Here is a 13496-nt window from a genome sequence, read left to right on the forward strand (position 1 = left end):
CTCGCCGCCGGTCTACGGGGAGTATAAAGTGAGCGGACGGACGGAAGTTGCATCCGCGCAGGAGTCAGGACATCAGCTTCATGCAGCTCGTCCAGGGCCTGATGTCGGCATGTGGCGGAATGTGCACCGCTGTTATAACGACCGATGTAAACTCCCTCGGGATGTAATAAGGTCGGCATCTGATCACGAGCTGCTCCAGGTCCGGAGAACAGCCCGAAGAAATAATCTCCACATCTGAGCACCACACATTGTTCTCCATGCAGCAGACACCTCCTCCCTTGCTCTTCCCAGAGTGTGTTGTCCGGTCCTGACGCTGAATGGAGACCCCCTCGGGAACCATGGCGGAGTCCGGGATCGAGGGGTCGAGCCAAGTCTCCGTGAAAACCATCACGTTACAAAAAGTCAGACTGCGGTTCAGAACTGTTCCTTGTAAAGTGTCTTAAGATCTTCTTGTTGATGTTCCAGCCCGATTTGGGGGGTGGGTATCAACTGAGTTGAACCCATGTTTTCTCCTGGATTACAGAAGAGGGCCTATAGTTTTTCGTATGACTGAAGATTACAGCGCTCATTTATACGCTGGCTCGCAACAAACAATTTGCGTCCTCACCTGCTGCGGCCACGCTGCACTTACTCACACACACAGAAACGGCAGTGGAGAGAGAGAGAGAGGGCGAGAGGGAGCGCTACGGTGTCCCTAAATAGATGTCGCCAAAGCCCTGCAGCCTATAAGAATCACTGTCCTGTCAGTTAAATTAAAATATCAGCAGAACGGGAAACGCGCCCGCACATCCTACGGGCGCGTCCTGCGGCGCATATCCTGGGGCGCACATAAATAAAAAAAAATATATAACAATTTAATTAAATCAAATGAATAAAAAAACTGTGCGCGCACATCCTGCGGCTGCCGAAAAATCCTAAATAAAAAATAGAAAAATTAAATTAAATCAAATTTATATAAAAACTGCGCGCGCACATCCTACGGACGCGTGCTGCGGCGCATGTCCTGGGGCGCACATAAAAAAATATATATATATATGATAATTTAATTAGATCAAAGTAATAAAAAAAACTGTGTGCGCACATCCTGCGGGCGGTGCACATTCTAAATAAAAAAGCATGAAATTGAGTACGCCAAAGCTAATTCCGATTTATAAAACCATGTGTGGCATTCGACGTTCGAGGAACTAATAAGATGAAGTTTTAGTTTGAACTAGTGACAAATTGCCAGCAACGCCACCCCAGTAATTTCACCTGGAGAGTTAGATTAACCTTAAAGTTAAAGCACACAAGTTCCTTACTAATGAAAGCTTGAGACTGGGTCCAACATACAATTTCAATTCCTTTTAATTAATATATACAGTCTTTAAACATGACTTCGCAATAAAATATGTTCACCCAACCACACTAAAGCGAACACACACACACACACACAAAATACAAATAAGGGAGGGCAAATAAACTCAATAAATGCAAACAAAAGAAAACTAACAAAGAAATTAAATCAAAAGTAATGGAGATTTATCCAAACTGATAAATCCAAATAAATAGGTAAAGCAATTAAGCCAAACCAAAATAACTAAGAAAACGGATTAAACCAAAAACATGCAAAGCAAACCACAAAACACAAATAATATCATCAATAAGATCAGTTAGAAGTCGGTTAACTGAATAGATTAAGATGAGACTGAAGATGAGGCAGCAGTCACCATACTCGATGGTAGGTACAGCACAGTAGGAGATGCAGAGTAGGATGGATGTGTTGGCTATATAAGCCAGTGGGCAAAACAGCAGCCGGCCAACAGCAGCGTGAAGAGGGGGGGAAAAACGTGCTGGCAGAAACCGCCCACACACACGTCAACCCTGCCATAGAAAAATACATTTGTTCTAGAAGCTGAACAACAACTGTGGTAACTTGAGTTAACGTCATCTTATCCACATACCGTCAGGAGTTGAATGAACATCAAAGGGGAGGAAGGGGATCGCTTGCATCGAGCAGCACAATTACGTGCAACTCGATCGATCAGCTGATCGCTCCCCGCTGCAACCGGCAGAGGAGGAAAACACTCGCATGCCCTACAATTGGGGCCGATACGGGAGAAGGAAGACCCGGAACTGCCTGAGGGATGGAAGCCAGTGTTGAGGACTTGTGCAAAGTTTAGAAGGTACACAGACGCAAACAACTACTACATACCAAACAACGGCGAGCTGCACGACCCAGCTAAAAAAAGGCGACCAGGTGAGGCGGCCAGGTGCGGTGATAACAGGAGGCGGGGCAGTCTGGAGCTCCAAGGCAAGAGGGCTCCCAGTGCACAACCACTCACCTTTATAGACAGCGCAACCAACCGTGATGGGCCGGTACTGCAGCACTAATTAAAGGCCCATCCTGCTACACATGCACACGCAAAACCTCAACTCCAAATCCGCCCTCCACCCCCCCAATTTCTACTATAAACGGTCAATGCAAAGCACGTCACGAATATTAAATTATGAATCCGACCAATGGGTTTCCACCGTGAGTCCTGACCGAGGCACGGCATCAAGCGATGTGAAGAGGAAGTGAAACTTTCTGACACTGACATCGAGTTGTTTGTTAGTGAGGTGGAGGTGAAGAGCGACTTTATAGGACAGCAGTGATGTCACTAATAAAGAAAATACACTGATACTCTGCCGCTGCTGCTGTGGATAACACAATGTGTGAGATCAGAAATTGCTGAACCCTCGCTTCCTCCTCATCCTTCCATTCGCATGCACAAATCGTGCAGAACCCCGCATCGGTGTCACGGCAGTATTTATCCATTTAGAGCATCGGACCGATTCCCTCACATCAGTGGATCCTTGCCTCCACTCTGGGATATTATTTGGAAAGTTTCTACATTTCTTGTTAGTGATCTCCTGTGCGCTCTATGCGCTCTGCGCTGGGTGGCTCTGCGCGCTGGGTCGCTATTACATGTGTAGCGGGTCAGTTCTTAATAAAGTTTTATACTTTTAGCAGTGTCATTTTCCCCGCTCTGGATGTGTTAATTAACCTGACAGGACGGCAACTCCTATAGGCTGCAAGGAGGCGGAGGAGTTTATTTAGGGACACCTTAGCACTCTCCCTTGTCCTCTCTCTCTCTCTCCCCACTGCCGGTCCTGTGGGTGTGTGCGGAAGTTTAGCGTGAGCGCAGCACGTGTGGTCGCAATTGTTTGTCGCAGTAAGTTGCTGGAAGTTATATAATGTTAACGGCGATCACAGAGAAAGTGTCCGCAAATTGTAACTGAAGTTTGTCCTTAGAGCCCAGCGTGAAGCTGTGTCTGTGTGCGACTGTGACGGCGTCACCGTGGATGCACGCTGTCCCTGCTTTATTTTAATGAAGTAAAAGTATGAGATAAGGATGTGTTTTTATGTTTGTAAATGTTTTTAAATATTATAAATGTGTTTAAATTGTGTGACCTAACTATAACATGTTTGTTTTATAGGGCTGCCTCCAGCTAAATAGTTACGGTCACGGTTTTTTCCCACTTTAGATTTTATTTAGATTATTTGGTTTGATTATTTGTTTCTTTGTGTTTTGTTTTGTTCTATTGCAAGGTGCAATATATATGGTTGACTGGGACTGTGCAATTCAGCGGTAGTGACTTTAATGGTGGTGAATTATTGGCTCCATAAAGTAGAGGCCCTCTTTTGTCATTTTGTTGTTGTATATCGTTTGCAGTGATTTTCTTAAAGTGTGTTGTGTTTGGTTTTTAATGCATGATATTTCAGCATTGTACAATTGGGTCTGGAGCCTCTAATTTCTCTCTATTTTAAACTGTCATTTATATCAAGTCCAGGCCAGCCTTTCCAACCTTTGCACATGTCACTTTACTGTTTGAGCAGTCTGTTTTAAATCATTTGCATTTATTAAATAAATTGTATTTTGTATTGATATCTCAGCCTCCCGTCCCGTCTTATTCTGGATACTTGTTGAACCGAATTGACATTAACTGTCATCTCTGAACCATTTTTAATCACTACACATGCTTGCATTGTTACGATTCTTAAAGTGTGCTATGGTTGTTTAATGTATGATATATTAATGTAATGAACCGACTGATAACTGTCATGCTCTGAAATCTACATCAGTAATGGACAACAAAACCAGTATTAGTATTTCAGTAGCTGCATTTCATTTACCGTAATCATTCAGTATACGTTGTTCAGAATATCACATCAACACAGGGAACCAAGGTTTTGGTAAAGAGGAGTTTAATTTATAGGAACTGACTGTCATCATGCTGCTATTACCTTAAATTACATTGTACAGTATTTGGGATTATGTTGAATTTTATTTAAAACAATAATAAACAGACAAGTTAATTTACATGACAATTGTTTACAGTGCGGAAGTTACACTGTAACAGACTGCGTCACACTCGCGCTGTGGGTTTTATGCGGTGTCCTCGCCGCCGGTCTACGGGGAGTATAAAGCGAGCGCACGGACGGAAGTTGCATCCGCGCAGGACATCAGCTCCTGTGGGAACACACGAGCAAAGCGGAAGCGCATTGCTCCGCGTTTTTGAAACATTTTGATAAACTGGTTCAAATTGTATGACCTAAATACAACATGTTTGTTTCTGTTGAGTTGTGTTGCACTATTGCTGCAGCTACCGTTGCATTCGGAGGAAAGAATAAATGATGGCGTTATCTTTAGCCGTTGTTGGCGTATTTATTAACAGGCTGCTGACACATCAGTCTCACGGTCAGAGCTACTTTAACTGACACACTAACATATAGCAGGTTGGCTCTTATAGCCTGTACCTTGGCGCCATCCTGTGGCGTAACCATATATACATATTACAATACAGCATTACATATACATCTGAGTACATAATGAATATATCTCAACACCCCCACTTGTACTCAGGTTGCTATACTTCAAGCAAAAGAAACACAGGAAAACAGAATGAATGTGAACCTCTGTCATACACATATCAATCTCCAAAAAGAGCATTTGCAAACTTCTTCAGTTTCAACTTATTTACAGGTTTGGTCATTACATCAGCAACCATGTCATCAGTAGAACAATACATCAAAATCACCCTTCCCTCAATCACAGTTGACCTGATAAACTGGTACTTTATGTCAAAGTGTTTACACCTCTGTCTGTGTACAGGGTTTTTGGCAAGAGCTATTGTCCCCTGATTGTCCTCATGTACAATAGTTTGTGTGTAATTGTAGTTATCTATACCCCCTAGTAACTGCTCCAGGTATAGACACTCCTGTATGGTTGAAGCCAGTGCCATATATTCTGCCTCGCAGGTTGATAGCGCAACTGTGGGTTGTTTTCTAGTCTTCCACGAGACTAGAGAGCTGTTCTGACTAAGACTGACAGAGTATCCTGTGGTACTGCGTCTGTCACTTGTATCAGCCGCCCAGTCAGCATCACTGTAGGCTTGTATACCTAGCTCCTCACTGTCGTTTCTCTTAAAGCTTAACCCTTTCTCTGCAGTGCCTTTGAGATACCTTAAAACATGCTTCACAGTGACCCACTGCTCCTCTGTAGGCTCAGCAAAATACTGTGATAATCTGCTCACCACAAAACTTAAATCCGGTCTGGTACAAGTAGTCAAGTATATAAGACTACCAACAGCCTCCCTGTACATCCTGACATCTTCCATCTTTACTGCATCTTCAGTATACTCTAGCTTCTGCTCACAGGGTGTTTCTCTGGTCCTACAATCTTGCATATTAAAACGCTGTAGTATCTTGTTAGTGTATCTTTCCTGTGACATCTTTACACATCCATCTGATTGACTGAAATCAATACCCAGAAAATGTTTGAGTTTGCCTAAATCTTTCATCTTCAACTTTTCTGCGAGCATCTCTTTCACCTTTTTCAGTCTTTCTTCATTGCTTGCTGCAATGATCAAGTCATCGACCCATGTGATTATGATCACCTTCCCTTCATTTGACTCTTTGGCATAAACACAGTGGTCGGCTGGGTTTTGTAATATTATGTTTATTTTAAACCATTTCATTTATATTGCTGCCTCAACGTGATGCTGACACGGACACGTTAACTCGGGATGGGTTTTTGTAGGATTTTTATTTCAGCGAGACGTTCAGTAGATCACCACACTTCACTCACAAGCGCTTTGTGAAAATGACGAATCTGCCACCGGCTCTGCAAATGACCCTCAACATCTGGAAAAAGGTAAAGAAATCGCCAATGTCAGGCCATGTGTGTTCTGTTATTGTCCGGAGACTCCGCCCTCTGTTGCTTCCCGCTCTTTTTGTCCCTCACCTGTTCCCGGTCATCAACCTGATTGTTTGCCTGATTTGTTCACCTGTGTCTTGTCTTTGTTCCCCCTTCTATTTAAGCCCAGTCTTCCTGTTGTCCCCTGTCGGATTGTATCGTTTGTTTGTGAGAATCTATGTAAAGATTCTGCCGTGTTTGAACCTTGTTTTACCTGGTATGGTACTAGACTCAGATTTTTGATCCTCTCTGTTTTTCCCTTTTGGAATTCTGTTTTTGAATTGGACTCTCTGTTTTTTGCACTTGTGTTTTTTGCCTTTTTGGATCCTTGTTTTTTCTATTTTTGGAAATAAATAAGTATTTTTTTGCATCTTGGTCTGCGATTTAGTCCTTACTCTGAGAAAGGAGAGGCACTGTCTAACGCCGAGTTTACCCCGGGGCGTGGAAGCGCAGTGCAGCGCCAAGGAAATCAAGCGCCTCCTATCCACCCCCTGTTAAACCTTTGTGCGGTGCACATCGGATGCGCTGCGCCGCGCTGCTTCACTCGCGCCCTGAACCAATGGTTTCGGCGTAGAGTCTATTATTTTCACTCGCCGCGAGCGTAATGCGCCAAGAAACAAACTGAAAATGATTTTAAACGATCTGTTGTCCTAGAGTTTTAATTTCCCCAATTTTCCCAATCACATAATTAAATTCCCCCCTGCCCATCCACTACAGCTACACAATCAGTCATATGGATACAAATAGAGGGGGGGGGGGGGGGGGGCTATGAGACCATCATCATATACCCCCAAACGAGTACATTGAACGGGTTACATTCAACAGCAAGCGGAGAAAGCAGAATCGCGGGCTGACCGTCGCTGAGAAATGCAAATCCGGTGTGAACAGCCGGCGCCGCACTTTCCACCTAAAAACGATGAAATGAACTGAACTATGAAGTAGTTCAGATTTTGAATGGTGAACTATGAACGTGAACTATTCATGTTTACTTGTATGAACTGAACTTTGAACTAGTTCATGAGAGGTGTGAACGTGCACAACACTGTTCAAATCGTAATTCACGTCGGCAGCAACGACTCCCGGCTTCGCATGTCGGAGGTCACTAAAGTTAATGTTGAGTCGGTGTGTGCTTTTGCAAAAACGATGTCGGACACAGTAATTTTCTCTGGCCCTCTACCTAACACAACAGGTGATGACATGTTGTCTTTTAACCTCTGGCTGTCGAGGTGTCCTGTAAACGGTGTGGGCTTTGTAGATGACTGGCAAACTTTTTGGAGGAAACCTGGACTTGTTAGGAGAGACGGCGTTCATCCCACTTGGGATGGAGCAGCTCTCTTATCTAGGAATATTACTCAGTCTATTACATGACAACCCAGAGTTGGGACCAGGAAGCAGAGCTGCAGTGCTAAAAACTTCTCTGCGCTCCCTCTGGGACAGTCACACAACCCCATAGAGATTGTGTCTGTCCACCGTCCGAATCCACACAATAATCTAATACAAATTAACACAACCTCTGAAACAACACAGGAAACCAAGACTTTGAAATGTGGTCTTTTAAACATTAGATCACTGTCATCAAAGGCTATTTTAGTTAATTAACTAGTCTCAGACTACAACATAGATGTATTATCCCTCACTGAGACGTGGCTGCATCCTGATGAATATGTCAGTCTAAATGAATCTACTCCCTCCAGTCATATAAATTCACAGGTTCCCAGAGAATTCGGACGAGGAGGTGGAGTTGCTGCTATTTTTAACCCCAGTCTATCAATTAATCCTAAACTAAACTATAACTCATTTGAATGTCTTGTTCTTCCACGCCAATCCAGGAAACACCAACAGCCAATCATATTTGCTGTAGTTTACCGTGCTCCGGGGGCTTAAACTGAATTATTTACGGAATTCCCCGAGTTTTTTTCAAACCTAGTCCGAAAGACCTATAACATAATTATTGTTGGTGACTTTAATATTCATGTTGACAATAATAAAGATAGCCTTAGTGTAGCATTAATTTCGATACTAGATTCAATTGGTTTCAGTCAGTGTGTACACCAACCTACTCATTGTTGTAACCACACACTTGACCTTTATTATCATACGGTGTCGGAATTGAACATTTAACAGTACTCTGATCACCCAGGATCAGTTTACCAAAATAATCTCAGGTTCTAAACCAACAACCTGTATCTTAGACGACATTGCCCTTGCTTTCAATGAAACAGTCAGGAACTGGTGAGTGATCTTCGATCCTGATTTGTCCTTTAATTCTCACCTACAACTAATTTCTAGGACCGCCTTTTTCCACTTGCGTAATATCTAAAAAATCAGACATGTACTTCGCAAAAAGATGCAGAAAAACTAGTCCACGCCTTTGTTACATCCAGACTGGACTATTGTAATTCATAACTATCATGCTCCAGCAGTAAGTCGTTAAAAAATCTGCAGCTTGTCCAAAATGTTCTTCAATGATACTGAAACAACCCTTAAGATATAGGCTTGTGTTTATATACACGGTATATGCATATAGATCTATATATCTATATATATATCCCCTGATGCTGTCAGAACACATGAACCTGCTGAATGTTGCATCAGTAAAGATACAGACACTGATGCACATGTTTTTATCTCATTACACCAGGATCACTGGTCTTATTATAAAATCTGTACAACAGAGAACTTCTGTCTCACGTTTCTTCTTTATTCTATTCTACTTGTTTTCATGTTCATATACAGTTCTTCCGCCATCTGCAGGCAGACGTCACCACTGACTCTGATTCTTTCAGTTCATGAGGAGTTTGTTTTCAATGTGTTTCTCTATAATTTGTTAAAGTCTTGACATTTTAAGTAAAAAGCCTTGATATTATGTATATTAGGATTTGGCTCTATTTGTAACCGGTCTATCCTTTGTGGTCTACCTGCGTTGTGTGTCAGTTTGTGAAGTAGAAGACCGGGACAGGACTTGTATCACTACTGAATTTGTCTGTTATGTTGAAGCCACAGTTCATGTGATTGAACCGTTTTTTTATTTAACACAAGTACTGAGTACATTGTACAAAGACCTTTTCCTTATAAATCAAACACGACACTTTGGTGAATTAAGGTTTTCAGTCATCAAATGTTGTCTTAGACACATAATGAGATTATTGACTCATATCTTAACAATCAATGATTGATTGGATTCAAACCAAAATGTAAAAGCCCTGTGATTAATTTCAAATTACAACAAAACATTCATCAAAGTGTTCTTGTGTGATTACAATACTGTGCGTGTTGCTGCTGGGACTTTCTATATCATATCTGCCAGTCGTGCACATTACAACAGAATTTACTGATGCAACATTCAGCAGGTTCTTGTGTTCTGACAGCATCAGGGAATATATATACATATAGATATATAGATCTATATGCATATACTGTGTGTATATACACACAAGCCACTAAATATGATTTTATTAAATATTGAAATTGAAAATCGTTATTTGTATATCCCATATTCACAAATCACAATTTGTCTCATAGGGCTTCAACATGGTCTGACATCCTCTGTCCTTAACCATCAGCAAGAGTAAGGAAAAACTACTAAAACCCTTTTACAGGGTAAAAATACGTAGAAACCTCAGAGAGAGCCACATGTGAGGGATCCCTCTCCCAGGACTGACAGAAGGGCAATAGATGTCAAGTGTACGAAAACATCATCAAGATTAAAGTTTTTAGCAGCATTAGTGAGGGTAAACATTTTGAAGGATAACTTCAAAACTATATGTCAAGCAGTCCTGCTGCAACTAAATGCTTCCTAGTTTAGAACATAGGACAAGTAACGTTCTGCCGCACTAATTAGCTCTAACTATAAGCTTTATCAAATAGGAAGGTTTTAAGCCTACTTTTAAACATACAGATGGTGTCTGCTTCCCGAACTGAAAGTGGTAGATTATTCCACAGCAGAGGGGCTTGATGGCTGAAAGCTCTGGCTCCTACTCTACTCTTTAAAACATAGTCAAATGAAGCAGCAGTTTACAGGGTGAAGGAGTGGGGAATATTAAATTAAATAATATGAATATATGTGAAGTAAGTGTATTTGTATGAGTGGGGGAGCAGAATGTATATGGTGACTGTTCAGAGGGTCAGTGTTGATTGTTCAGAAGCCTAATGGCCTGGAGGAAGAAGCTGTTTGTGTGTCTGGTAGTCCGTGCTCGGATGCTCCGGTAACGTCTGCCAGACAGCAGCAGTGTGAGAAGTCCACAGCCTGTGTGGCTCTGGTCCTTGATGATCTTCAGTGCTCTTCTCAGGCATCTTGTGCTGTAGATGCCTTGCACGGAAGGGAGATGGCAGCCGATGATACCAGGTCAGGTCATCTGTGATGAACACACCGAGGAGCTCACCACCTGGGGTCTGCTCGTCAGGAAGTCCAAGATCCAGTTACACAGGGGGGTTTTAAGACCCAGGCTCCTGAGCTTGGGGACGAGCTTGGCAGGCACAATTGTGTTGAATGCGGAGCTGTAGTCCACGAACATGATCCTCACATATGTGTTGGCCTTCTTCAGGTGGGAGAGGGTGGTGTGTGTTGTCGGGGCGATGGCATCGTCCGTGGATCGGTTTGGGCGGTGAGCAGATGTGGCTTTTGACCAGCCGCTCGAAGCACTTCATGATGGTGGAGGTCAGTGCTACAGGGCGGTAGTCGTTTAAGCAGGTGATGGATGATTTCTTAGGTATGGGGATGATGGTGGCCTGCTTGAAGCAGGAGGGGACTGTCGAGAGATTTAGGGAGAGGTTGAATATGGAGGTGAAGACCTCCGTTAGCTGGTAATAGAGCAGTAATGCTGGTTATGATTTATGACTTTTAATCATAATACTTAATTAGGTGGATTTTATGCTCGCCACAATAGAGCCACCTCCTCGTGTCATAACTAAACTGCAAATTATATTATTTCTATGGTCAGAATCTTGGTCATGTCATTTATTTGTATCAATATATACATTTATTTAGTCAATAAAGTAACATTTTAGTTTTGAGAGCTCAAGATGATCTCTAAACTTATTTTGAGACTGACCAGTGATCCAAAACTCAAAGACGAATCATTTAGAAAATAAACAGACATTAAGAGGAGATCAGGAATTCTTCACTTTTCAATATTCTAACGAAATGCTTGATTGATAATTTAATCAACAAGCTTTTGCTTCTGGATTTTCTAAATGATTATTTTGTCTCCCAAGCCAGCAGTTCAGAGCAAGCTGGAAAGAAAACAAAAGATCACAGACAATTCATCTACACATGTAAAAGATAAGACTGGCAAATTAAAAAATATTAATATCTGACATGGGAAAAATTGTATTTCACATTAGTGAGTCATGAAATTGGATTTTATTCTGAAAGCATCATCAGTCAGAAACTTCAACAGTGGTCAAAATCAGTTTTGGATTTTCCTTCTTTTGGCCACTAGGGGGTAGGCATGTTCCATCATAATCTGGTAATTTTGTGAAAAGGAGTTTCCAACAGAACCCTCTATTCCTCTCTTTTCTTTTTCTGTTCAGTGCTTTTTGAACATGAGAAAACTTTCACAGGTGGGTGTTGGATTACAGAAACTGTATTTTAGAAATGTTTAACACTTTACTCTCTCCTTTTGGTCATTTGACCTATCTATCAGATTCTAAATCTTAGAATAAGATATATTAAAAAATAAAGTTTCCTTCACAGTGTTTTTCTTCTATACATTGTAATTATTCTGTCTAACTTCAGTACATTTGACCTCCAGTCGCTGCAGCAGTCACATGTATTGATCTGGACCTCAGATATATCTTATCTCCACAGAGCTGCAGCTGTGATCAGTCCCTTCAAACAAACACACTTTAAACAGCCTGATTGGCCTCTGCTCAATAAAACCCTGTGTGTGAAACCTGTGGAGCAAGTGGACTTTCCCTTTCAAACACGAGTCTGAATTTTGATGGGTTGACAGGGACAATTTATATAATTTACGAGACTTAGCCTGGAATAACTGAAATATCACCTGTTTAAATAAAGCAGAGACAAAATGCAGACATTAATGTAAATCATCTCTGAAATGCCAAAAGAGACAAGTGGTGATCCGACAGAGGGATAGAGAATTGAAAAATAAGATGACAACTGCAACAAGCATGTAAACTAGATTCAAACTGGCAAAATAAGATGAAAGCACAGCTTCTATGAGAGAGCCACTGCTTTCCCCCTCACTGTAGAGACTGAATCAAAGCAGCCTTAGACAAATCCTCCTTCTGTCTGTAGGCCCAAGTGCTTTGTGTTCTATTAAAGCCCATGGAAATCTACACTCTGTACGTTGTTTGATGTTGCCAACTTGTCATCTCTGTATCTCCGCAGACTTCACACATGGGCTGTTTTCTATATATAAAACTCTGTCCGAGTTGTTTCCTCTTTACCTGTGTACATACATGTATATGTAAGGGGGGGGGGGGGGGGGGTGTACCACCACTCGAGGGCTGGTGATAAGATAACTGGAAAGTTTTCACATTACAACGTGATCATATTTCACGTTATGATGATCCGTAACACGTTAATTATGCTCAGAAGATTGCATGTGTGTTGTGTATGTTTTGTATGACCGCTGTATGTGTGTGTTCGTATTCTGTCTGTTGTAACAATGTGTTACTGCCTTCTTGGCCACATCTGTCTTGTGAGAGATTTAACTCAATGAGATCTTTACCTGGTTACAGAATGTGTATGGAGTTAACTATTCTAATGTTCAAAGTTTTTTTCATAAACCAAACTAATGATGCTCTGCCATGGCAGCACATTCAAGTTACTTTAGTTCATCGTAACACTTACAAGCCTTCTTTTGTAAAAGCTTCTCATTAATTAAGTCTAATTGGCTCCTGTATATCAAACATGTTTTTTTTTTTTTGTTTTTTTTTTACTGAATTCTCATTTAGATTTGATGTTCAGTTCAGGAAGTACTTTTGTCAAATGTTGTCCCAGAAATTCTCCAGTCATCTGTGCTTATCATTGATTATTGGGAAAAGGGGAAATGTATAAGTTGTATTTCCCACATGTGTTTTAATTGAAATGTGAGGGCAGCTGCATGCAAGACATTAAAACACCCAAATAAAATTTAAAACATTTTATTCATTAGTCGACAACATATTATAAACCCCTAACAGAGTAAAGACTTGTTCAGGGCATGATGTCACCCAGTGTACATTATACAGAGTAGGAGCAGGGGTTGCAGTAGGGGGTTTCTGTCCATTTACAAATATCTCTGTATAAGTTTTATAAGTGTATGAGTTGTA

General features: G+C 41.5%; 1 long non-coding RNA gene across 1 annotated transcript; it reads right to left on the reverse strand.

Annotated features, from left to right (window-relative positions):
• Positions 1–1321: 1321 nt before the first annotated feature.
• Positions 1322–2261, reverse strand: LOC128436420 (uncharacterized). The gene is made up of 2 exons (XR_008338060.1): positions 1941–2261; positions 1322–1860 (listed from the first exon to the last, which is right to left on the reverse strand). It is a non-coding gene; the product is annotated as an uncharacterized LOC128436420 (long non-coding RNA).
• Between the last annotated feature and the right edge of the window lie 11235 nt (positions 2262–13496).

This window comes from Pleuronectes platessa, unplaced genomic scaffold (genome assembly GCF_947347685.1).
Source record: "Pleuronectes platessa unplaced genomic scaffold, fPlePla1.1 scaffold_151, whole genome shotgun sequence".
NCBI classification, from domain to species: Eukaryota; Metazoa; Chordata; class Actinopteri; order Pleuronectiformes; family Pleuronectidae; genus Pleuronectes; species Pleuronectes platessa.